This window comes from Lactuca serriola, chromosome 2 (assembly GCF_051521515.1).
Source record: "Lactuca serriola cultivar US96UC23 chromosome 2, Lser_US96UC23_V15, whole genome shotgun sequence".
In the NCBI taxonomy this organism is placed as follows: Eukaryota; Viridiplantae; Streptophyta; class Magnoliopsida; order Asterales; family Asteraceae; genus Lactuca; species Lactuca serriola.
Window position 1 is genome coordinate 163,906,416 of NC_136409.1, and position 27,110 is coordinate 163,933,525.

The window sequence follows — 27,110 nt, forward strand, 5'->3', positions numbered from 1 at the left end:
AACTGAATTGATGTGTTCGATTAAGTTCTATATCAAATAAATCAGAGATCGAGAAACCTAAATGCTCGACTAATCATTCCATAGAATTTTTAGCATGATATCTAACAGAGGACTGTACGATCCCTTATCTAAAGTACAAGATTGATTAGATCAGAGTTTGACAGCGTCTTTGAGAGCTACTGTAACGACCAAAAATTTCAACCAATTTAAAATTTTCGAAAGCAACCCGATTCCATTAAAGTTATTACAAAAAGGTTTTCAAAACAATGTATTTTAAGTATTCCCAGAATCTCATCACAACATAAATACGAGGAGCGGTACGATCACGCATTCGCCTTGCCACGGTCTCCTGAAGAACCTGAAAAACATAAAACCACAACTGTAAGCCCGAAAGCTTAGTGAGATATTGTTGGATTAGTGTCTAAGTCCATAACTATTTTGGTATGTACTTGACCCGATGGTGCATGGTCCTTTTGGGTTGCCTTCACCAAAGCAACTTGATAGGATGAATTATGGAGAGAAAGGATTAAATATGATTTATTAATATATTATGAGAATAATATATTAAAGGAGAAATCATATTGTTTAATTAATATTAGTCAATAATTAATTGGTAATTAGTTTTGTGAAAAAAAAGAGATTAATTAAACTTAAGGGACTGAAATTGTAATTATAAGATAATTGCAATTTGGGCCATGGATTTCCTTATATCATAAGGTGGACGAATTCTATGGGGGAAGCCCATATGAAATCGTCCAAGGCCTTATGGAAAGGGCTCCATGGGTTGCTTAGGGCTTAAGCACCCAAATTAGGGTTTCCTTGTTAGATAACCCTAATTGCCTCACTATATATAGATCCCTTAAGGACCAAAAACGTGGACAAGGATCTTGCTAGGGTTTTCACACGGTTTTGGCAACCTCCATCCTCTCTCCTCTTCATCCTCTTGCTTATGGTGTTTGTGAACCATTAGAGGAGTGACACTTGTGACTCTAAGCCTTCCAAAGTCAATACAAGGAGATTTGGGATTGTTATTACTACATAACAATCAAGGTAACATCTTAAACCTAATTATATGTTAATATCGATTTCCATATGCTAGAATTAGGGTTTATAGTCTTGGATAACTTGCATGTACAATAGAGAAACCTAGATCCAAGCATTAGGGTTTGTATGAGCACATAGGATGTTCTTAGGACCAAAACCCATCAGTGGTATCAGAGCCTAGACTGGTTTCAATTGTATTGATGCATTACATGTTCAAAAAATTCGATTTTTGATGTTCTGGAGGCTGGACTCGCCGAGTCCATAGCTGAACTTGCCGAGTCCATGCAGACTCGACGAGTCAACACGTCAGATGGAGTATATCTCGGGATTTTTTGTTGTTTTTGCTTTGGGATAGTTACCTTATCATATTAGATCAATATAAATCCGATTTTATGATATATTTTACTATATTCTTGATCTAATTGAAGATATTTATCAATTAATAAGATAATTGTTTCCTTATGTGATAATTGATTAATTATTTTGACTAAATTGATAAATTGTATTGCAAGAAATCATTAAATAAATCAAATATGGATAATTATGTGTTTAATTGTTAATTTAGATTATTTGTTATTTGATCCTTGTTGTTATGAAAAGTTTCATATTTTCCCCTTAGGTTTTATAGTTTAAATTTGAACCCAAAAGTTTTGTTGTTTTGAAATTTAAATAGTTAAAACCCTAATGTTTTGAAAAAGGTTTCAAAACTTGCCCTCAAGTTTTGGAATTTAAATTTTGATTAAATGGTTTAATTTTGATGTATATTTAAATTCTAAACCCTAATGTGTTGAAATGTTTCAAAACTTGCCCTCAAGTTTTGGAATTTAAAAGTTGATTAAAAGTTTAATTAGGAATGTTAAATTCTAAAACTCTAGTATTGTTTTGAAAAAGTTCAAATCACACCCTTATGGTTTTATTAATTAATTAAGGTGTATAATTAAAAGAGGTTTAATAAATCCATAAAAGTTTAGGTTTACAATTTAATTGAATTAAAAGTATAATTGTTAAATTAGACCACCTAGTATTTTGAAAGTATAAAATACACCCTATACTATATATAACATTAAAAGTCTAACATTATATATATGTATGAGTAAAATTCAGTCTTACCGTTAGTAGGCCTCATTCACGAAGCTGGTCTATAAGGGGTGTTTAAGGAAATTGCCTATAAAATGGCAATTGAATGGGTATCCACTCTTACCCGCCGCACTCTTGACTAGTGGACGGTCGTTAGCCGAACGGGTAGGATAGGACGAAACCTTCCATTATAAGTATAATAAAGTATAAAAGTAACTAAATTTTTTCATAAAATTCCCAATCTTAGTTACTTAGGCAAAAGTGAATTAATGCAACTCCATGAAATTACACTTTGTGCCCTTGCGAAGACGTTAGTGGAGCGTGTGTGGTTTACCGGCACACTAAATGGTTCTAAGCAAAGGTAGCAAAGGGTGACTCAATGTTTTTCATAGTTCGGTGGAGCGTGTGTGGTTTACCGGCACATCGAATAGGTGACCGTAACATGTGAGGGCACCATGTAAGTTTGCATGGTTATTCACACCCGCTTTGTGATCCTCGGCATCCCAGTCACAAACGAGAGGGGCATATCGAGATTTAAACATGCCATTGAAAGTTCAATAAATCTCAAAGGATCTAGGAGTTTTCATAGATTTAAAACTTAAATTTCTTTTTCGTTTTTCATGGTGGAAATTAGTGAATCGTCATTCACTTACCTTCAAATATTCTGCAATTTGGGTTACGACATCCCTCTCCCGATTTGTAGAATATTGTGTTGGGTCCTAGCCTTAGTATTTTATTTGGGTGATTTACTAAGGACTCAATCAATCAACTAACTTGAATTTGTTTTCTCCCGTTTTGTAGATGTCAAAGTTCAACAACTATGGTCTTCCCAAATCCCGTGGAACAAGCATTCCACATGAAGATGATATTCCACGATTCGATCAAGGAACAAGAAATCATGCTTCACTTCCTCCACCTCCTCCAATTATTCTCCCTAACCCACAAGTTCGAAGGCTTGAAAAGTTCAAGCTCACTCAAGCCCTTTTGGCAAGTAAACATAAAGAAGGAAAGTCGGTGTGTGCACAAGTCCTAGGGATGAAGTCACACATTGATAGGTTAAGAATGTTGGGATCCGTTGTCTGTGAGGAAATGGTTGTTGATTGGGTTCTTCAGTCACTTCCTAACTCATATAATGAGTTCGTAAGAGAGTACTATATGATGAACCGCTACGTGACCCTTATAGATCTCACCTATATGCTTATTGCTGCTGAATCAGCAATGGTTTGGCGCAATAGAAAAGCAAAGTTGATTGGTGAATCTGCCTTCAAGACCTCTATGGATATAGACAATGGCAACAAAAGACATGCTATGATCGAAAAGTTTGATCATAAGAGAAAGGCAATGTCTGAAGTAGTTCCATGTCATGTTCCAAAAGAGTCAATTTGCTTTTATTGCCAAGAGAAAGGGCATTGGAGACGAAGCTGCCCCATTTACCTAAGAGATCTAAGAGATGGGAGAGTCAAAACGTATTGCTCTAATATAGGTAAAATCCATTAACTAACTCTTTTAAGCTTCTATTCTAGATTCTTAATACATAATGTGATAAGATTACAATTGATGTTCGAAGAAAAGAAAGGAAGCTTAAGGGAAGAAGTGAGCAGAATCTAACCGTGAAGGAATGGATTTCGATTGCATTTCTTGAAGATTAGATTCTTGAGCTACTACTTAGAGTTAGAATTAGATTGCTAAGAAAGATGTATTAGCATAGTTTTTCAATGAATTGCATTGTAAGGACAAATTTTTTCCGCAATAAAATAAATTTTGATTTTATATTATCCTTGCAATGGCGTATATGAAAAATTGATGTTTGAATGTTTCTATTATTAGCAATAATGGATTTGGTTCTTATTATGTTATTTATGGAAATGTCGAGAATTTACCAAATTGGGAGAGTTTCTCATCGCCCAAGTTTCAATCGGACAGAAACTTGGAATCATGCAACTTGGTTGCACGATGAATGAGAAATTCCATATTTGAAAATTAGACTAATTCATTGACAAAGTGTCAAGTGAAGGACTAGGAGATCGAGCACACAAAGTTGCATGTTGATCAAGTCCACCATAAGAGTAACAAAGATATTCGTCATGTTGTACTAAAATTTTAGTAAATATGATTATACTTACAAGATTAAGTGTAATTCTGAATTGATTGAAAAGGTTTAAATCAATAGCAAAACGAATAAGAAGAATCAAGTAGGCAGAAAGATAAAAGTTTCTCCATTCTAAGAAGAAGGGAGAGTACCTTTTATGCTTTATGATAGGTCTTAATGATTAAGAACCATATCTCAATTGATCCTCTAAGTGAGTCTTATGTTTAAGAAGAGGAATCAAGAATTGAAGAAATGGTTAAATCAAGAAGTCAATCATACTTCGTTCAAAACAAGTCTTAGAGTTAAGATTGCGACATTGAGTGATAAGTATTAAGAAGGTTTATAACATTCATCAAATGTGGAAAGTTGTGATGTCTTGGATAAGACAAAGACCAACTCGAACCAATTTATGAAGTGTTTTGATAAAAACTACACTAACTCTTGAATATTTGTTTGTCAAGAAATGGTTATTGACAAGAGAATCTTATATGTCAAGAAGTCAGTGGGAGTCTTAATGGTCTTGAAAGGTTTCAAGAACAAAATAAAATAAACCTTATCGATCATCACTAGCACATGAGTTGAGGTTTACAACCTACCGTGTTGACATTATTTTGTTTCTATGCCAATCCAATCGAGTTAATTATGCATGTGAGTCCTATGAGTTCTCATTTGAATGCATTAAAAGGCAAGGACCTTGATCAATGGAAAGTACATTGATAAGAAAAGGTGAGCTGCTTAACTACTTGGAAGACGTGGTGGGCAGCTGTGCTACCATAAGGCAAGAAATCAAGATTAAGAAAGTTCGGTCCGTATGAGTTTGAATTTGTAGTAAACTTTGGTTTTAACAAATTCACATGGATAGGAACACATACACCGCTCAAATCTAAGTGTCATAAGATTTCCTCCTTCATGAAAATGATTGTGAGGAAATGCTTTCACTAAGAAAGATTTTAAGAAGATAGTGATTGTAAAATTGCATTCTCAAATTCAATTATGGTTACGGTATCCCTTTCCAAGATTTGAATTGTGAGGTTTGGCAATTAGTCTTAATTGTTTAGACACACATATGAACTATCTAAGGCAAAGGTGTATAAGTTCAAGAAGCCTTGATAAAAGATTATCAAAGCATTAAGTATTAGAAACATGGATTTAAGAAATTCAATAGGTATTGTTTTTCTGAAAGTTAAGATGTTTATGAATACATGTCGAAGCTAGTGGGAGCATAAGTGTTATGTTTTATAATAATCATCATGATAGTGGGAGCATAAATGTTATGATTGTATGATTATTAAGGCACGTATTGCAAGTTGGCAATATTAATTATAGAAAACAAGAGTTATACCTTGCAAAGTTGTAAGGGTTGTAAAGTTGTTTTGCTATAATTAAGGGAGAGAATATTATGCTTCATTTCAAATCTAAAGGATTAGGTTGAGAAATGTTAATAAATTTAGTCAAGAGTACATTGTGTTTTCTTAAAATTTCGATTATGATTACGGCGTTCCTCTTCACAATTTGAATTTTGAGAACATAGCAAATAAAACATTATGCGTCGTGTCCCATACGCTACGAGTATAGGATCGATTGCAAATGCTATAATATTTGACCATTCTAAAATTTTCCAAATGTGTAGCGCATTTAGAGGGAAAAAGGACAAGAATCGGTTTTGACTAAGATAATTAAACAACTATCAAAGGACAATCCAAAGTTCGACGAGGATTGGTTGCTTGTGAGTAGTTGGAAGTATAGTATTAGAAAATATGGAAATGTTTCCATATTGGATGGACCATATCGACTCTATTATGAATAGAAAAGATTCTATTAAGAATGAGTTGTCATATAGAACATTTGGAAGAGTGTCCATATTGGGAATTGAATATTGAGAAATCTATGACTAGATTAGAAACTTTTATGCAAAAGGATGTTCAAAGAATGTACTTTGAGTGAGAGACATCACATCTATGGAATTGTCTTGTAACAATCTCCGATAGAGGACTTTGTAATATCATTGGCAATAGTCTTTGTGACTTTGGTGCAGTGACATAATGAAAGGATAGTTGCATAGAATGTTAGAATCTAGCATATTCTATAAGTAGCAAGAATTTGATATTCTTTAACTTATGAAAAGGATTTGGAGTTGTGAAATGAGAATGATTGGAAATGTGTTCAATTTGATCTATTTCACAAAGTAAGAACCATAGGTAAACATTGTGTGCATGCTAGGAGCATGGGACAAGTGTTGAAATTCAAGAAAGAAGTTGATTACCCGAAACGACAAATAATGAGTAATCGAGATGGTGATAAATAAAAGGTGGTTTATTTATACTCAAAGGTTTGAGGCCATATGGGATTAGTATTATTCTTGTGTTTCACTTTGCATGTTTTGACGTCCTGAATAATTTAATTGGTTAAGAACAGTCAAATTATTCAAACGGGCCACAGTCGTTCATATGTTGGAAGTAGGTATGAATGAAGAATGTCGTGAATTGGTGTGTGGACTGTTTAAAAGGGTATTAGACATAAGCAAATGTTTGCTGCAACGTTCATGAGTGCTTATGAATATGATTTGAGCATTGGATTAAACCCACGCTCACTTGGATCACTCCATGAATTGTATCACGAGTGATTGGTGAGACGATAACATCTTATATTCTTGAAACCGAGATGTGTGAGTTGTATCTTGCAAATCGGTTGCACATTGATAATATGTAAACGCACCAATAACTTGGTGTTATAAAACATATTGATGTGTGTGATTCGGTGAGTGAGTGCAAGCAAGCATTGTATCAAAGTTTATCCGTTCCTTTTATCCAAGGTAGGATAAAAGCGATATCTTTGGGCCCCTCGATGATTTAGTGATGACAAATGTAAATGTTCGGCCGGGCTAGGGCTAATTTGATTTGTTCAATTAGTCAATCGTCATAAATCGGGAATCGAGATATAGTACAAAGAGAATTATTAGAAATCTTGTCTCATATGATATCTAGAATGGAGGAATATATGATCCCTTATCTAAGGACACACGTATCTGATAGGATCAGAGTTGACAGCGGCTTTGGAAAGCTACGATTGCAGATCAGGATCTGAAGTCATACGCATAATAGTTATTAGACTTATCCAAGTGGGAGACTGTTGGATTAGTGTCTAAGTCCATAACTATTTTGGTATGTACTTGACCCGATGGTTCATGGTCCTTTTGGGTTGCCTTCACCAAAGCAACTTGATAGGATGAATTATGGAGAGAAAGGATTAAATATGATTTGTTAATATATTATGAGAATAATATATTAAAGGAGAAATCATATTGTTTAATTAATATTAGTCAATAATTAATTGGTAATTAGTTTTGTGACTAAAAGAGATTAATTAAACTTAAGGGACTGAAATTGTAATTATAAGATAATTGCAATTTGGGCCATGGATTGCCTTATATCATAAGGTGGACGAATTCTATGGGGGAAGCCCATATGAAATCATCCAAGGCCTTATGGAAAGGGCTCCATGGGTTACTTAGGGCTTAAGCATCCAAATTAGGGTTTCCTTGTTAGATAACCTTAATTGCCTCACTATATATAGATCCCTTAAGGACCAAAAACGTGGACAAGGATCTTGCTAGGGTTTTCACACGATTTTGGTAGCCTCCATCCTCTCTCCTCTTCATCCTCTTGCTTATGGTGTTTGTGAACCATTAGAGGACAGACACTTGTGACTCTAAGCCTTCCAAAGTCAATACAAGGAGATTTGGGATTGTTATTACTACATAACAATCAAGGTAAAATCTTAAACCTAATTATATCTTAATATCGATTTCCATATGCTAGAATTAGGGTTTATAGTCTTGGATAACTTGCATGTACAATAGAGAAACCTAGATCCAAGCATTAGGGTTTGTATGAGCACATAGGATGTTCTTAGGACCAAAACCCATCAGATACCCCCAAAATACCAACCACATATACCATACACGCATAACATGCCATAACATATCCGATCACAGAACAGCCATGCACTTCGGGTCTACTGTGTGACTGGTCCGCCGCACCGGCCAACAGTTGACCTGGTCCACCCTTTGAGTCTAGCAATAAACCTCGAGTCTGCAGTGTGATTGGTCCGCCCTCACCGGGCCTTCAATCCACATGGTCCACTCTCCGAATCTATCCACATACAACGAGTATGCAGTGTGATTGGTCCGCCCGCACCGGGCCTTCAATCCACCTGGTCCACTCTCTGAGTCAACAGTATGACTGGTCTGCCCGCACCGGGCCTTCAGTCGGCCTGGTCCACTCTTCAAGCCTCGGCACGTCTGGTCCGCCCTCTTGGGGCCTACAGCCTATACGGACCGCTCGTTGGGCCTTCGAGACAACCGGTCCGCCCTGGGTATCTTGGCCTACAGCACAAAGCAGGACCCGCCTCAACCCAACTCCAGTCCAAACAACCATGTGCACATAAACATACAAACATATAACAATTCACAGTCAACAAGCCGATCAAACAGATCACATAACATATCATCATCCTAGCCAGGATACCGACCTAACAGGTCACTAGCATAGCATCACCCTACATCTCAGGATACCGATCTCAACCAAGTCTCTAACATATACCATCCTAGCTACCAGGATGCAACATATCAAAGCAATAACATACAACAAATACCCGGATCTCAATCCGATAAAGGGCCGACCTTGGTGCCTTAGACCCTGTTGATATAGTGAGGATAACTCACCTCGATACTGATGACTGAACAGATAACCCAAGCTGCTCCGATCACTGATACGATCTCCACCACTGGACAACTACCAAGGCACTGAACTCAAAACAATATCCATCAATTACCAAAATGCCCCTAGAACCACTGGTCAACCCTTGGTCAAAGTCAACCCCTGACTGACTCTACTCGCCGAGTCAACCCGATGACTCGTCGAGTCCCCATGCTCAGAATTTCCACAATCCACGACTCAACTCGCCGAGTCACCCTGAGACTCGCCGAGTCCAACAACTATGAGTCCACTCACACACAACTCACCGAGTCATCCCCTTGACTCACCAATTCACGGCTCAACCAGAAAAGATTGGGACTCTTCGACAAGACTCGCCGAGTCCAAGAACAGACTCGTCGAGTCTAAGGCTATCTTCAACCTACTCGCCGAGTTGTTCTTCCAACTCGTCGAGTTCCAGGCCATCTTCATCCAACTCGCCGAGTTGTTCTTCCAACTCGTCGAGTTCCAGCCTATCTTCAAGCAACTCGCCGAGTCCACCCATGTGACTCGCCGAGTACCACCGGGTTTGAATCCATACAGAGGCTTTCCAAGCCATGCAGATGGTCCAAACCATAGATCTACCCTTCCTAAGGCCATCCATCACGTAAAGTGGCAAACTTTACGTGAATCCAAGGAGATCTAGGCCTTTTCACTCTAGGGTTTGGGTTTGGGACAAGATAGCTCCATCAATCACTCACAAACAGGGACTTTCATGCATTCCAACCCTTCTCCATTCCAGATCTGAGGTAGCAACCTCAGATCTAACCTCCAAACTCCAATACCTCAAAAGATATGATCTCTAACACCCCCAAAATGATGAATCTAGATAATAACAGCTCAAACAATGAAATAATACCTCAAAAGGAAGCTCCAAGAGAAGATTAACCCGAATCCTTGCAAAGCCCTTTGATCCAAGTCTCTTCTCCTTCAAGATTTCTTCAACAACCACTTCTCCAAGCTCCAATTCACTCAAAAATGGGGTTTCCTCACGAAATTAGGGCTTCTGGAACTCAAGGGATGATAAGGAGGCTGGGGAGGAAACATAATGTTCTTTATATAGGGCTCAACCTCCGGATTTAGGGTTTTCTCCACTCAGCGCGTACTCGCCGAGTCTAATCCACTGACTCGCCGAGTCGGCCACCTGACACGCGACCAAGTCGCGACTCTACTCGCTGAGTCCACACATGGACTCGCCGAGTCGCTCTTTCCCATATTACTCTTTTAGCCCTTCAACTTTACTCTTGCTATTCCGGGATGTTACAATTCTCCCCCACTTACATTAGGGTTCGTCCTCGAAGTCTGCAACAACTCAACTCTTAGAAATACTCCTGCCATGCACCACCTGGCATTAACCCAACTAGGTTCCTCAAAACACAACCATAGAACCAGAAACTCGTTTTCTCCTTCCTTACGGTGTCCTGACCACCATCTCGAGCCGGCCACTGGCTTTACCCTCTGATAACTCCACTTATCAACTGAGTACAACTCATGATGCAGCACTGCTCCAATTCACAACCATCACTCGACCCATATGAGCTACAAAATAACTATGCACCACCGAATTCCCGATCCGAGTCCAACTCTAATCATTCTGCTGACAGAAAGACACATTCTTCAGAGCAACTCCCATGAGTTCTCCTCTTGCAATCACATACACATGCTGAACTAGCTCTAGCACCCTCAGGTTGGGAAAACCCGATACACTGATGACATCTTCAAACATCCCCCAGGATGAACCACTACTACATACACAATTCCCTGATCAGAATCACACTGAGAGCCCAAGACTCCTTCCCTGCATCCCTTCCGAGCCTCTTGGCTCTACACCCGCGGAATTCCTTCCGCGACCACAGCAGACATCCCAAACCGGATGTGCTTCCATTCAACTGCCGCAAACACGCTGCTCAATAACCATACTCGGATCATTCTAATCATAACTCTGCTCTGCCGCTTTCACTTCCGTGAACTTGCACTCCCTCTCGGAGTTACACTCCTCTCTCTTTCCTTACAAAGGAAAACCACTTGGCTGCCTTGACACTACCACAAGTGCCACGACGCTCGCCCAATGCTACACCACTCCTTCATAGCGTATCTGCTATCCATCCAACACACATGCTCTGACTCTGCTCGTGAGGACTCTCGAGTCCATGCACCATCTCCACCAATCAAGATCAATACTCGGGGCCAGACCTTCTAAAGCTAACACATCGCAACATACTCCATCCATTTCCTCGAACCGCTCTATCAATACCTGCAGAGTCTTCAGCATGACTGGACCGCCTTCACAGGCATTCAGCCAATCTAGACCACTCTCAGAACCTTCAGCCAATCTGGACCGCCCTCCAGTGCCTTCAGTCTGGCTGGACCGTTCTCCGAGCCTTCGGCCTGACTGGTACGCCTACCGGCCTTTAGTCTATCCGGACCGCTCAACTAATATCCATCATTCCGAGCTATCTCTCTAAGAAAACCTCCCATGCATACTATTCTAGCCCTCTAGGGGTTCCGAACTCTATCTCCATCACACATAATCGATCCCGGCCTGGTCCCCAGGCTCTCCATAATCAAATGCCCTAGGTCTGTATCCCACCCCGCATGCCCGACACTTACTCATACCAGCCTACACTCTGGACTGACAGAACACTGCTGAATCCCAAACAGCTAAGCAACCTCACATGCTCATCGATCTTCCGGAGAATTATCCAATTCTCCCCCACTTAGGGTACTGACTAACAACCACCGGTCACCATCACCGACCTCCCAGAACAACTCTGCACAAAACCAACACTTACACGCGGACTTATTCCCACAAGCATAAACAACCTTAACAAGATCCCATATCAACACTGATTAACCCGCTCGAAAGAAACTCACTCTGCATCTAACCACTCCTCATAAAGTCGATGCTACCCGGCCTTCAAACCAATTCCAGGTTTCCACTAATAACCCTCATGAATGATAACCAACGAAATTCCTAATACAATAACCCATAACCAAACCACAACCCTCAAAAACGACGAATACCGCATTGAAAACCACACAAAGATACCAGCACATAAACAATACACCACAGTAATCACAAGATAACAAGATATCAAGAAAGAAACATACCCACAGCTGCATCCGGCACTGCTCTGACCTCCTCTGCTGAAAGCTGAAAAGCACGACCCTAAGCCCTTGGGGGCTCCGCTCCACCCTCACCTTCACCCGTGATCCTCAAATTGGCCGGTGCTGGAGCCTGCACCAGTCCTGCAGCAAGCTGTGGACAGTTGACCCTCAAATGTCCAACCCTATGACAATGATAACAAATCCTCAAATCCCGAACCGGCGCTGACTGCCGACAATCCCTCGCATAGTGCCCCTCCTTTCCGCACTTACGGCATGCACCACCGGACCTACAAACTCTGGTGTGAGCCCTCCCACACTTCCCACAAGTGTGGTGGCGGCTCAGATCTCCCACTCTAGCATCAACGGTCTTGGACCGTTTCGGCGTCGGCTGCGACTGCACCGGAGCCTGCCTCAGCTTACGCAACTGCAACTCAATCTCTAACTCACGCCGCCTGGCGGCCTCCTGCAACTCCAACAAGGTCTCGCACCTCTGCGTAGACACAAATTGTCTGATGTCCCTCTTGAGCATGCTCAGATATCGAGACATCTGAGCCTGCTCCGAAGCGAACTCTGGGCAGAACATCGCCCTCTCAGTGAACATCCTGGTGATCTCAGTCACCGACTCCGAATCCTGCTTCAGCTCAAGGAACTCCTGAGCCAATCTCTCCCTCTCCACTTGCAGAACATAGCGAGTGCTGAACATCTCTCTGAACTGATCCCATGAAACCGCAGCCCTCTGCGCATCCGAGTATGACCCCGTGGTCAATCTCCACCAATCCTTCGCCCCGAGCCTCAATAGGTTCAGAGCACACCTCACCCTCTGATCAGCAGGGCATGAACACGTGAAGAAACACCCCTCCACGTCTGATAACCATCTCATAGCAATAATCGGGTCCTGAACTCCATCAAAGGTGGGAGGCTTCGTATTATCGAAGTCCCGATACTGAAAGCCCCGACCAGCTCCTCCCCCTGCTGTTGCTACAACCGTTGTAGCCGCCGCGGCAACCGTCTTTGTGAGAGTTGCATAGCGCTCATCAAAATACTCAACCATGGCAGTCTTAATTGACCCAAACAGCTCCGACAACTCAGCCCGGAACAACGCATCAATCTCATCATGCAGGATCTCACGAATCCTCGCATCCAACTCGCACGTGCTCATCTGACCAATAACCTCGGGAGGTACTGACCCGCCCGGAACTCCCTCTTCTACTCCCGATCCTGACCCGGATCCACTCCCAGCATGCCTCGGAATCTCCATACTGAAAATCACCACAAAAACTCAGATACTTCCCATCATCCCGGGAACCAACTCTCTCAACCCAACCCTAGGGGTCATGGTTTCCCTGATACGCGTATGGGTCCTGTGCTTTCAGTAGTACGGTCCCATACTACCTTCCACACCTACCCATATTTGTATGAAGTACTACCACAACACCCTAGTGAAAACATGCATAACAACTCTCAACCCTCACCACTAGAGGAACACTAAAAATCTCCCACAAGGAAACCCTAGGCTACAGGCATCACAAATCACGCAACATTATCATGAAATCCTGAAGATCCCTAGCCTAACACTAGCATGCTGTTCTATCAAAGCTCAAAAACAAATATCATGTATGGCATTTTGGGGTTACTTACTGGCTCCGGCTGATCGTACCTCCGCGTCCTCCTTTACTCATTTTGAAAACCATTTTAAATTCTCTTTTGAAAACTCTCCTCGATTTGAGACTGGAGTCACACGAGTGTTCCTCCAATTCACTCAAACCAAGGCTCTGATACCAACTTGTAACGACCAAAAATTTCAACCAATTTAAAATTTTCGAAAGCAACCCGATTCCATTAAAGTTATTACAAAAAGGTTTTCAATACAATTTATTTTAAGTATTCCCAGAATCTCATCACAACATAAATACGAGGAGCGGTACGATCACGCCTTCGCCTTGCCACGGTCTCCTGAAGAACCTGAAAAACATAAAACCGCACCTGTAAGCCCTAAAGCTTAGTGAGATATCCCCAAAATACCAACCACATATACCATACACGCATAACATGCCATAACATATCCGATCATAGAACAGCCATGCACTTCGGGTCTACTGTGTGATTGGTCCGCCGCACCGGCCAACAGTCCACCTGGTCCACCCTTTGAGTCTAGCCATAAACCTCGAGTCTGAAGTGTGATTGGTCCGCCCTCACCGGGCCTTCAATCCACATGGTCCACTCTCAGAATCTATCCACATACAACGAGTCTGCAGTGTGATTGGTCCGCCCGCACCGGGCCTTCAATCCACCTGGTCCACTCTCCGAGTCTACAGTATGACTGGTCCGCCCGCACCGGGCCTTCAGTCGGCCTGGTCCACTCTCCGAGCCTCGGCACGTCTGGTCCGCCCTCTTGGGGCCTACAGCCTATCCGGACCGCTCACTGGGCCTTCGGGACAACCGGTCCGCCCTGGGTATCTTGGCCTACAGCACAAAGCAGGACCCGTCTCAACCCAACTCCAGTCCAAACAACCATGTGCACATAAACATACAAACATATAACAATTCACAGTCAACAAGCCGATCAAACAGATCACATAATATATCATCATCCTAACCAGGATACCGACCTAACCGGTCACTAGCATAGCATCACCCTACATCTCAGGATATTGCTCTCAACCACATCTCTAACATATACCATCCTAGCTACCAGGATGCAACATATCAAAGCAATAACATACAACAATTCCCCAGATCTCAATCCGATAAAGGGCCGGCCTTGGTGCCTTAGACCCTGTTGATATAGTGAGGATAACTCACCTCGATACTGCCGACTGAACAGATAACCCAAGCTGCTCCGATCACTGATACGATCTCTACCACTGGAAAACTACCATGGCACTGAACTCAAAACAATATCCATCAATTACCAAAATGCCCCGGGAACCACTGGTCAACCCTTGGTCAAAGTCAACCCCTGACTGACTCTACTCGCCGAGTCAACCCGATGACTCGCCGAGTCCCCATGCTTAGAATTTCCCCAATCTGCGACTCAACTCGCCGAGTCACCCCGAGACTCGCCGAGTCCAACAACTCTGAGTCCACTCACACACAACTCACCGAGTCAACCCCTTGACTCACCGATTCACGGCTCAACCAGAAAAGATTGGGACTCTTCGACAAGACTCGCCGAGTCCAAGAACAGACTCGTCGAGTCTAAGGCTATCTTCAACCTACTCGCCGAGTTGTTCTTCCAACTCGTCGAGTTCCAGGCCATCTTCATCCAACTCGCCGAGTTGTTCTTCCAACTCGTCGAGTTCCAGCCTATCTTCAAGCAACTCGCCGAGTCCACCCATGTGACTCGCCGAGTACCACCGGGTTTGAATCCATACAGAGGCTTTCCAAGCCATGCAGATGGTCCAAACCATAGATCTACCCTTCCTAAGGCCATCCATCACGTAAAGTGGCAAACTTTACGTGAATCCAAGGAGATCTAGGCCTTTTCACTCTAGGGTTTGGGTTTGGGACAAGATAGCTCCATCAATCACTCACAAACAGGGACTTTCATGCATTCCAACCCTTCTCCATTCCAGATCTGAGGTAGCAACCTCAGATCTAACCTCCAAACTCCAATACCTCAAAAGATATGATCTCTAACACCCCCAAAATGATGAATCTAGATAATAACAGCTCAAACAATGAAATAATACCTCAAAAGGAAGCTCCAAGAGAAGATTAACCCGAATCCTTGCAAAGCCCTTTGATCCAAGTCTCTTCTCCTTCAAGATTTCTTCAACAACCACTTCTCCAAGCTCCAATTCACTCAAAAATGGGGTTTCCTCACGAAATTAGGGCTTCTGGAACTCAAGGGATGATAAGGAGGCTGGGGAGGAAACATAATGTTCTTTATATAGGGCTCAACCTCCGGATTTAGGGTTTTCTCCACTCAGCGCGTACTCGCCGAGTCTAATCCACTGACTCGCCGAGTCGGCCACCTGACACGCGACCAAGTCGCGACTCTACTCGCTGAGTCCACACATGGACTCGCCGAGTCGCTCTTTCCCATATTACTCTTTTAGCCCTTCAACTTTACTCTTGCTATTCCGGGATGTTACAGCTACGATTGTGAATCGGATTGTACTTGTGCATATAGTTACTAGACTTATCCAAGTGGGAGACTGTTGGAATAGTGTCTAAGGCTGCAACTATATTAGGCAAGTATTTGACCCGATTGTGCATGGTCCTTTTGGGTTGCCTTCATCATAGCAACTTGATAGGATGATTTATTATGAAAGAATAAATATTATTGATATATTATGAGAATAATATAATGAATAATAATATTGTTATTTGATTAATATAAGTCATAAATTAATTAGAATTAATTTGGTGACTTAAAGAGATTAATTAAATAAGAGGGTATAAACTGTCAATTGTTTGATAGTTACACTTTGGGCTGTAAATCCTTAAGAGATAAGGGTTGGACGGATTCTAGGGCTTGGGATAGCTCAAAATCGTCCAAGGCTTATCTAAGGTAAGGATTTGGATTGCTTTAAGGAAAGATTATCCAGCTAGGATTTAAAGGTGAAACCCTAGGAGTCTACAAGTATAAATAGATCCCTTGAGCAAGGGAAATCGACATCTCTTCAAAGGAAAGGAACCCCTAGCCGATTTCTTCCCAACCTCTCTCTCAAATCATCCTCTTTTCTAGTTGGTGTTTGTAAGCCATTAGAGGAGTGACAATTGTGAATCTAGAGCTCCAAGACAACAAGATCAAACAAGAGATTCAAAGGTAAACTTCTAGATCTGATTTTGTATTGTTCTTATACCTAATTAGTTATTAGAAGTCTTGGATTCAAAACATGTCTAATTAGAAAGCCTAGATCCAAGCATTAGGGTTTTGCATGCGCACATAGGAAAGTTCTTATGGCTAAAACCCATCAGAAATCATTCTTTTGTAAAAGTAATGTTTGTTCCAGAAAAATCCAATATTTTCCTTGTGAAATGATTTGTAGTCTTAAGACCCAAAGACCAAAATATACAAGATTTTGCCATACTTATAGTAGTATATGCAGTTTTAAATCGACATAAAACCGTTTTCAATAAAAGATTTCTCGTAAACTATATATATATATATATATATATATATATATATATATATATATATATATATATATATATATATATATATATATATATAACCCTTTGTTTTTCTTCCATATCTCCATATTTTCTTTCTTCATACTTATATAGTTTTGATTGTGTGTTATTTGAGAGACGACTTGAGGGCCTAATTTACAACATGAAATGTGGAAAAAAAAAACTAATTCAAAATAAGCACAAAATGACATTTAATAATTGAATGAGACAAGTGACAAAAATAACCTCATTTATTAGAAAGGATGAGAGACATCACTTCATGGGGAAATGCTATCTTACATGGTTTTGTTTTGGTCTTACATGTTTTGCATCCCTACAAATTTGTGTCTTTATACCAGCAATTGTATGCGCATGAGCATTAATTTTTCAAAGATATATATATCAAAGATTATATATCATCTATCAATAGGGTTGCTATTTACTGGATCTCCATATATATGGGTATTGTCAAATTATTGGTTGCAAAGAAGATTGCTTTCTATCGTTGGTAACTGGCTTATTTCTTCAGATTCGCCAATGGTGAATATAAAGATGAAAGAATGGTCACAACCATTGAATAAATCATGTGACCAAAATGATTATTAGATATTTCACTAATGGCAGAAATAATTCCAATTAATGGTCGGTCAATTGTGCAAGCATACGGCATGTTCTGATTTTTCATGTGGTGTCTTTGACTTGTAAGCATCTAGTGTATTTCGTAGTAGGTTCCTTGAATGCTCATACGCATCATTATATACAAGAAACCTTCTTATGTTTTATAGGAAAAGTCGTTGCTCTTAACAAAAATGAGGTTAGTTGATCAAGCTTACTTGTTACTCATCTTCCTTACACTCACAGCAACATCAACATTAGCTCAGACATACGCTAAGTCTGGATGCCAATATATGTGCGGTGACGTGAGGATTCCCTACCCTTTTGGAATCGGAGCTAATTGTTCTCTGAGTGAATGGTACACTGTTGATTGCACTTCCTCCATGCCATATATATCTACTCTAAACAACCTGGAGGTATTGGACATAAACGTTTCAAACCAAACTGTAACTGTTAATGTCTCAATGATCTCTGATTTCCAGAATCCAATCCGTAACAACACTCAAATCTCAAACCTCGACCTTGGTAGGACTCCATTTATGTTTTCCAGAGTACATAACAAATTCGTTGCGGTGGGGTGTGGTAACGCTTTCATCTTGGACGATGGGATTGCTGTCTCTGGTTGTTCGACCACTTTTGGGAATTACACTGTTATTGAAAGAGAAAAGTTCCTTGGCGTCGGTTGTTGCCAAACAGCCATTCTTGATTATCTTACCTCCTATAGGATCGATATCACTGGTTTGGAAAGGCAGGGAGGAGATGGAGGTTATGGGTCTGCTTTCCTGGTAGATGAGAATTCATACGCTGAAGGAAGGTTTACAGGGAACAGCTCTTATGTTTCGATGTCACTACTGTGGACTTTATCAGGACTAGACATCGTACAAAATTGTTGTTATTATGCTGAGAAAGTTACACGCAAAGTTGATCTTGGTAATGGTACTTCATTCGAGTCGTGGAAATGCAGAGTGGCTTGGCCAGTGGAAGGAAACCCTTATTTATCTTATGGGTGTGCTGATATGTATAGTTTTTGGTACATTTATTAGTTTATTACTTTTTCTTCATGTTTGATCGCATTTTTTTTATGGGAAAATGACGTATAGGCCCTATAATGTTTCTAGGGTTGACCCATTTAGCCAGTTAACTTATTTTGTGGCTTAATAAGGGATCGAATTAGTCTTTGTCGGGTCGATTAAGTCCTTATTTCAATTTTGAAGGGGTTAGTCGGTCATTTTAAGTCCACCTCCTTCTACTAACACCACATCGGATGCTAACTGTGACTTTCGTCTAATGCCATGTCATTAATTAGTCGCCTCCTTCGTAATGTCGGTATATGCTTTATAAAAGAGCCCTTTTACATCCACTGTTCAACACTTCATCGGTAAACCCTTTTTTGTGAGCTGCTTCTGAATCCTCAAGCATGAAACCCGTATTCTTACAAGTAGATGTCCACTTCCAAGGAATGTTCGCCAGAAACCCTATACGCTACACCGGTGGAATTACTCAGAGGTTTTCGGACTTCGATTTCGCAGGAATGGACAAGGATGGGTGTGTTGCCTTCATCGAAAGGTTCACTGAGGAAAAGTGTGAGAAACTTTATTACTGCCAACCTGATATTGATTTTCCAAAAGGTTTGACTCTAATTTGCAATGACCCCGATTATTACGGCTTCATTGAAATTGCATATGAATGTGGTGTTATACTCCCTATGTATGTAGACCATTTTGGGGATAGTAACATACAGGAATAGTTGGATGAACACAAAGACGAGTTTGTTGGTAACATTGAGGAAGAAGTACTTGATGGTGCAGGACTGGTTAAGGAAGTTGCACTAGGGTATCGGGATGTGGGTGACAGTGACACGAACGATGAGGTAGAGAATGGCGATGAGGATGACGACGAGGATGAGGATGTCGATGGCGATGAGGATGACCATCAAAAGCCTCATTTTTTTTATAAAGGGTAATGAGATTCAGGTAGAGATGGGTGAGAAAGCAGGTGCAGGTGAGTTTTTCGAAGAAGACATGGGTGACAATGAAGATGTTTATCCCGAATTGCCAAACATTTTCAATGATAAGCTCAATTGGAAGGAGCAGGAACCTGTTTTAGGTATGAGGTTTGAGAGTCCTAAGCAATTGAAACACATGCTTTGTAACTATGCTGTCGCGAATGGTTATCAATTATGTTTTGTTAAGAATGATACTAGACGATTACTTGTCAAATGTTGTGATGGCAAATGTTCTTTTAGGCTTTGGGGTTCTTGGATGAGTGAAGATAAGTCTTTCCAGATAAAATCTCTTATCAGTGAGCATAATTGTGCAAAGAATTTCAAATTCGGATCAATTGTGACTTACAAATGGATAGGGACCCACTTTAAGCACCAATTTTATAACAATCAAAAGATGAGCGTCCGAATGCTTAGAGAGGAGGTAAAAAAAGATTTTGGGATTAACGTGAGTATGAGTCAGTGTAGGAGAGCCAAGAAGTATGCATTGAGTCTAGTTGAAGGGACAATAGCTGAGAATTATGCAAGATTATGGTCATATGGTGAGGAGATTAGAAGATCAAATCCTGGATCCACAGTTAAAATTTGTGTTGATTCAATGCCTGATGGTAAGAATTATTTCAACAAAATATACATATGTTTTGCTTCAGTAAAAGAGGGATGGAGGGGAGGATGTAGGAGGATCATTAACCTGGATGGTTGTTTTCTGAAAACTTTTTGTCAAGGGGAGTTGCTTTGTGTTGTGGGTAGAGATGCTAACAATGGAATATTCCCAATTGCTTGGGCAATTGTTTCTGTGGAAAACAAAGAGAATTGGAAATGGTTCTTAGAAAGTCTTTCAAAAGATTTGCAATGTTGGAATGATGGTAACGGTTTGGTTCTAATTTCGGATCAGCACAAGGTATGGTTCAAAACTATTGCATGTTTTAAATTTAGTTATTGCTATTTGAATTTCAAACATTAATGTGACTTATGTAGGGTTTGATTGAGGCAGTAAAGGAAGTATTTCCAGCAGCTGAACATAGGCAGTGTGCTAGACATATCTATGCGAATTTTAGAAAGACATTTAGTGGATCCAAGTTTGAAAATCTGTTTTGGAAAGCGAGCAAGGCAACAACTGAAGCACAATTTAATGTAGTTATGAAAGAGATTGGAAAATTAAATCCGGAAGCAGTTGTGCATCTTATGGCTAGAGATCCAAAGACTTGCTCTTTGGCTTTTTTCAGAGTTCATAATTCTTGTGAGGCAGTAGAGAATGGTTTTTCAGAGAGTTTTAATAGTGTGATTTTGGATGCCCGGAAGAAACCAATAATAAGCATGTTAGAGGACATTCGTATATATGTGATGCAAAGGATGGTGACTATGAAACTAACCGGACAAGGATGGAATGCTTATTCTGTTTGTCCAAATATCAGAATACGGTTGAATATGCTCCAAACTGAGCAAAGGTTTGTACATTTATCCAATTACATTATTAATTTACTCTTCACATCTCATGATATTTGCGGTTTTCATCTATATATATGTAGGCATTGGCATGTCATTTCTTGTGGGGGGATGAAGTTTGAGGCAAGGAAGATGGACGAGGCGTTTACTGTGGATGTTGAAGAAAAGGAATGCAGTTGCAGGCTATGGCAACTTAATGGATATGGCTGCGTACACTCAGTTGCCACCAAAGCCTACTTAAATTTGACACCTGACGGTCCATATGTAGATTCAATGTACTTTGCTGCAATATACCTTAATACTTACAAACAGCCAATCCATGGGATGAATGGACAAAATATGTGGCCTTCTACTGACTTGATACCCCCTTTGCCTCCATTGAAAAGACGTATGCCAGGAAGGTCAACCATAAAGAGAAGAAGAGATGCTTCTGAACGGATGGGAAAACATACCGTCTGAAAGGAAGGGAAGAAAGTTTCTTGCAGCATATGCAAGGAGAAAAGACACAACAAGGCTACTTGTAGTAAAGGTGTAGGAACATCCAAACAAAATGGAACAAAGAAACAAAAAATGATACCTACGCAGGAGTCTGTAAACGTTGCCACAGGAGTAGGGGACGATGAGGTAATCGTAGATGCTACTAATGCTTTGGATAGGCCTAGAGATGAAGAGCGAATGGTGGGAGTCAGTGGACGGGATGAAGGGGTGAATGTCAATGCTCGAGTTAAGCATGTTAAACCACCTAAAATGCGAAAGAAGTCAGAACGAATCATTAAACTGAAGCTTGCAAAAAATGTGGGAGGTGAAGGTAGCAGTGTTGCAACGGCCATGGACTTGGATTAAGTAGTTGTTTGTTATTTGTAGTGAATGTGTGTTCTAGTAAACAAATGATCTTTGTATGTTCTTTTACGGTGTACTACGAATATTTAGGGGTATTATGGGCATTTTAGCCAAAACAAAGTAAACTGACCATTTATGATGTGGGGGTATTTGAGTTATTACTATTTAAATTGATCATTTTGGTTGTGGGGGCATTTTAGTCATTAGAAATTAAATTTAACATTTTGGATGTGAGGGCATTTTAGTCATTAGAAATTAAAACCATTTTTGGATGTGGGGGTAATTAAGTCATTACAAAGTAAATTGGCCATTTTGGATGCAGGGGTAATTAAGTCATTACAAAGTAAATTGACCATTTTTCATGCAGGGGTAATTAAGTCATTGTAAAAAACAGGGGACTTGTGACTTAATCCATTCAACATGAAAAGGCTATCTTTAGAAAACTTTATTCCCTTTTTTTTTTCCAAAAAAAGGTTTGCAGACAAGCAGATATGGTTCAATCATGTGCAAAGGTATTTTTTGTCCCTTTTCCCAAACTGCACCATTTGTTGTCCCTGTCTATGCACATAAAGAATGTAAATTCATTTTGTTTTGTCTTGTGGTGCCGTCCCAGTCGATGAAACATATATAATACCCAAATGTTTCTTTCTTTCATGCACACATACAGATACATGTGAAAGACAATTTTTTTTAATAATAACATATTAAAACACAATTCACCCATGGGTTTGTTTACATCGCTTTCTGTTATTCAATAACCTATTACAGAGACCATCGACAAAAAACTTCATCAAAAAACGATGACAATCAGCAGCCCAGCAACACCACCACCAAATCTACAGACCAACATCACAAACTAATACCAGCAACCCACACAAAATCTACTACTAATATTGACACTAAACAACATAGGCAACACACCAAAACACAAACCCAGGAGTGAAATGCTTCAACCTACACAACATTTTTTTACTTAAACACCAAATACGTCACCACAGACGCACAAACAACACCAAAAATCCCAACACAAGACATCAGCTTCTTACGTTTGTTGTCCTTGAAGACCATCTTCACATATGCTCCTTGCAGAGAAACGAAATGATTTTTAAGATCAACAACCATATGTGAGATATCCATCTGACCAGCGCGAACGTCATCGACCTCAAGGTTCATGGCATCTAAGTGTCGATTAACTGTCTGACGAAGCTCACGCAACTGGTCTTGGAAGTCCTCCCGTATAAGAGACAGTTCCGTCTGGGTTTGCAGTAGACTGATGGCTATGTCTTCGTTGGGTTACACCATTCGAATGATTCTCATCCATGTGACGGGCGTAATTTGGAGACCAGCTGTGTTCTGCACGTCCGCTCGAAGCCATTTTGGAGTAAACTTAGAGACGAGATTGGGGTAATGAAGTTTGCAGATGTGCCCTTTTAGGTCAAGGAAGTCTTCATTTTATATGGAGGCGCTAGAATTGTCGATCCTTGCTCCTTACGATTCGCCTTCAATACAACGTCGTTGCGGTTGTTGGACGATTTAACTTCTTGCCATGTCATCGCTTACGTGTTAGGCTAGGTTTATGTGGCAACGTTAACCGGCTACAATAGGTAAAAGGGACTATATTGTTAGGTAACAAATAATTCGATCCCTTATTAAGCAACAAAATAAATTAAGTGGCTAAATGGGTCAACCCTAGAAACATTATAGGGCTTATATGTCATTTTCCCTTTTTTTATTATCGATTGCTATTTCTCTTATATATATGACATGCATGTAGAGACCCAAGAATGTTTAAGGTGCCGGGAAAATGGACGTTCGTGTATAAATTAACGATCTGATATACGACGATGACCGCATTAGCGGATGGAAATTTAATTGTTCATACACTCGACTTGCTCACGTCCGTTTTAAAAGCAAATCATCCGTAGGTGTTATCCTGGGTAATGCCTCTTGTTAAGCTATTCAAATTTATTATTTTTTATTATACATAACTTTAGAGGTTTTCAACGTATATGTGTTCAACTTCATATAGTTTTTTTTTTTATTTCATAATAAATACAGCATACTTAACACATAGTATTATTTATTTATAAATATAATACCTGTTTAATTTACTCGTAAATATTCAGGATTATTAATTTTGTCAAATGGTTCAGAAATATCCGTTTTGAGAATCACCGACGACGTGATGTTGAACTTCAAGATTAATTTTTACGTGTTAATAGTTTTGCAAAATTAAATATTATAATTAATAATGTTATAAAATAACTTCCACCAATAATATGTTAAAGTTGGCGTCTCAAATTATGTCAATTAAGGAGGCCGTATATTTAAGAGTACTTAGATAGTTGTCTGAGTTAACCATTATATAAAAACCAGAAGTCGGAGAGGGAATTAATCAATTAAAGCAAGCTGTTTCTGTTGAAGGGGATAGGGGAAGTTATATAAATTAAAATACCGTTTTCAGTACTTTTGATTCATGAAATATCATTTATGGCAGTTTTTCATTTTTTTTTTGTTCCTAATTTTTTTTTTTCAAACTGTATATGATCATTCATATCAACATACGATTATCACTGTATACACGTATCATTTGTTTTATTAGTGTTATATTGGAAGACGTCTTGTTAATTTTGTTATAAAATATGCCTTTTTTTCAAAATACGATGTACCTTTTTTCGTATTTTTTATATATTTTTTTTCAAGATTATGATGTGATGGTCGCATTTATCCCCTTTTGCAAAAATATAATACCATGGACACCATATTTGACTGTAATAAATAAGGATAGAGGAGCAGAAACGTTAATGACATGTAGAAGTCCACGTCTTTGTTAGTCTTAGATTTCATTCCATGTAAATCGGTTTACGAACCTTTTCCTTAATTCAACATAAAATATGCTCTTACTAATGCTAAATGAAGATACTGTGTTTGTTAATTAACATCATGCGTTTAAGGAATGTAAGACCAACGAATTTTTTTTGTTTCATGTGCTGCTTCATTCAGGTGTTACCATAAGCTTCGGTGTACTTTTCCTTGTGGGAATCAGCTTTTCCTTGTTCAAAGTGATCAAGAAAACAAAGGCCAGGAGACAGAGAAAGAGGTTTTTTAAGCGGAATGGTGGTTTACTTCTAAATCAACAAGAAGAAGCCGACCCATCTTTAGTTGATAAAACTATACTTTTTACATCGCGTGAGTTGGAGAAAGCTACTGACTCCTTCAATGAAAACAGAATTCTCGGGCGTGGAGGCCAAGGTACCGTATATAAAGGGATGTTGGTGGATGGAAGGATTGTAGCTGTGAAGAAATCAAAACTAGTTGATGAAAGTCAATTAGAGCAGTTCATCAATGAGGTGGTCATTCTTTCCAAAGTCAATCATAGAAATGTGGTGAAGCTATTAGGATGTTGCTTAGAGACAGAGGTTGCCGGAGCACTTGCCTACTTACATTCTGCAACTTCCATACCAATATACCATCGGGATATCAAAACCACTAATATACTTTTGGATGAAAAATACAGGGCCAAAGTTTCGGACTTTGGAACTTCAAGGTTCGTATCAATGGACCAAACTCATTTGACCACGTTAGTCAAAGGTACTTTTGGCTACCTAGATCCTGAGTACTTCCAGTCGAGTCAATTCACTGAAAAGAGGTGACGTATATAGTTTTGGAGTTGTTTTAGTTGAACTCTTGACGGGTGAAAAGCCAATTTCCCTAACTAGATTTGGTGAAAATAGAAGTTTGGCCGTGCATTTCATGTTGGCTATATGCAAGAAGGGCGTGTTATTTCTATTTTTGATGCAATTGTGATTAAAGAAAGTACTACGGATGAGCTCCTGGTATTAGCAAATCTTGCAACACGATGCTTGAAGATGAATGGTAAAAATAGGCCTACAATGAAAGAAGTAGCAATAGAGTTAAGAAACGATAAGAGCATCACACATTCCCTCTTTGGTTGAAACTAATACCACACAGGTTGTGTACGAGGAGGACTTTTCAATGCTAAGTTACGGCGAATCAACATCAACATTTTGAGTTGTGATTACAATAGTAGTAGTTAGTCACAAAAGGTTAGCCATTAGTGTTTAATTTTCATATATTTGAATGTATGCATGCAATATATGTAGATGCGTACATAAGGACTCTCATGGCAATTACATACATTATTGTATATTTTTCTACGAGTTTTATTTTCCAAGTATTCACTTTAGCTATTTGAATTGTAATTTGATGATTTCAAGTTCAAGACATGCGCCAATATTTAGGGGCAAAGATTTAGGTCATGTGTAATCGTTGTGCCACTTCATCGACATAAAAGTCATTTACGATCCATAATATCAATTGTTAAACCATGAGAATTCGAACACATCACTTCAAGAAAAGTCTATGTTAGTTACTTGTTTTTTAGTGAAAACCAAAGATCTAATCACTAATATCATCATTCGATTACCATATATATACCGAAGTTTGGTAATGCTACAAATTTAATGACCAACGCTATGATGGTCGTCAACACAATAGGTTTTCATTGGGAATGGCATATATAGACCAATTAATCAGGGACCAAGGAAGAGGAATTTAAAGATCTAACCGATGTAAAAACATCATGTGCTCTCTTTCTAACACTACAAGGATCGAGCCCTTTGCAGACGGCACCTATCCAGACAACATATGTCGTCGGCAAAAGTCGATCTACAGAGACATGTCGTCGGGACAGTGTTTTCAAACATTGACCATGTCTTTGACCAAAAAAGCTATGCCGACGACATGTCGTCTACATAGGCTCGGCGGGAATGGGCAAAATATTGGCGGTATATCAAATATCTATACCGATGACATATCATCGGGAGGAGAAATTAAAAAAAAATATTTTCGATTTATTTTAATTCCTTGTCACAGAAAATCAATACGGTGCCTTTTTGGTCACCGTAACGACATGTTGTAGGTATAGGGTGTTTAAAAATTAATTTCGATTTATTTTTAATCCGCCTTGTAGAAATGGAATACTATGTTGTTT

The 27,110-nt window shown here is 39.7% G+C and overlaps 1 pseudogene; it reads left to right on the forward strand.

Annotated features, from left to right (window-relative positions):
* The first annotated feature begins 18,002 nt into the window (after positions 1–18,002).
* On the forward strand, positions 18,003–26,128 carry LOC145089736 (wall-associated receptor kinase-like 9; annotated as a pseudogene).
* Positions 26,129–27,110: the final 982 nt, after the last annotated feature.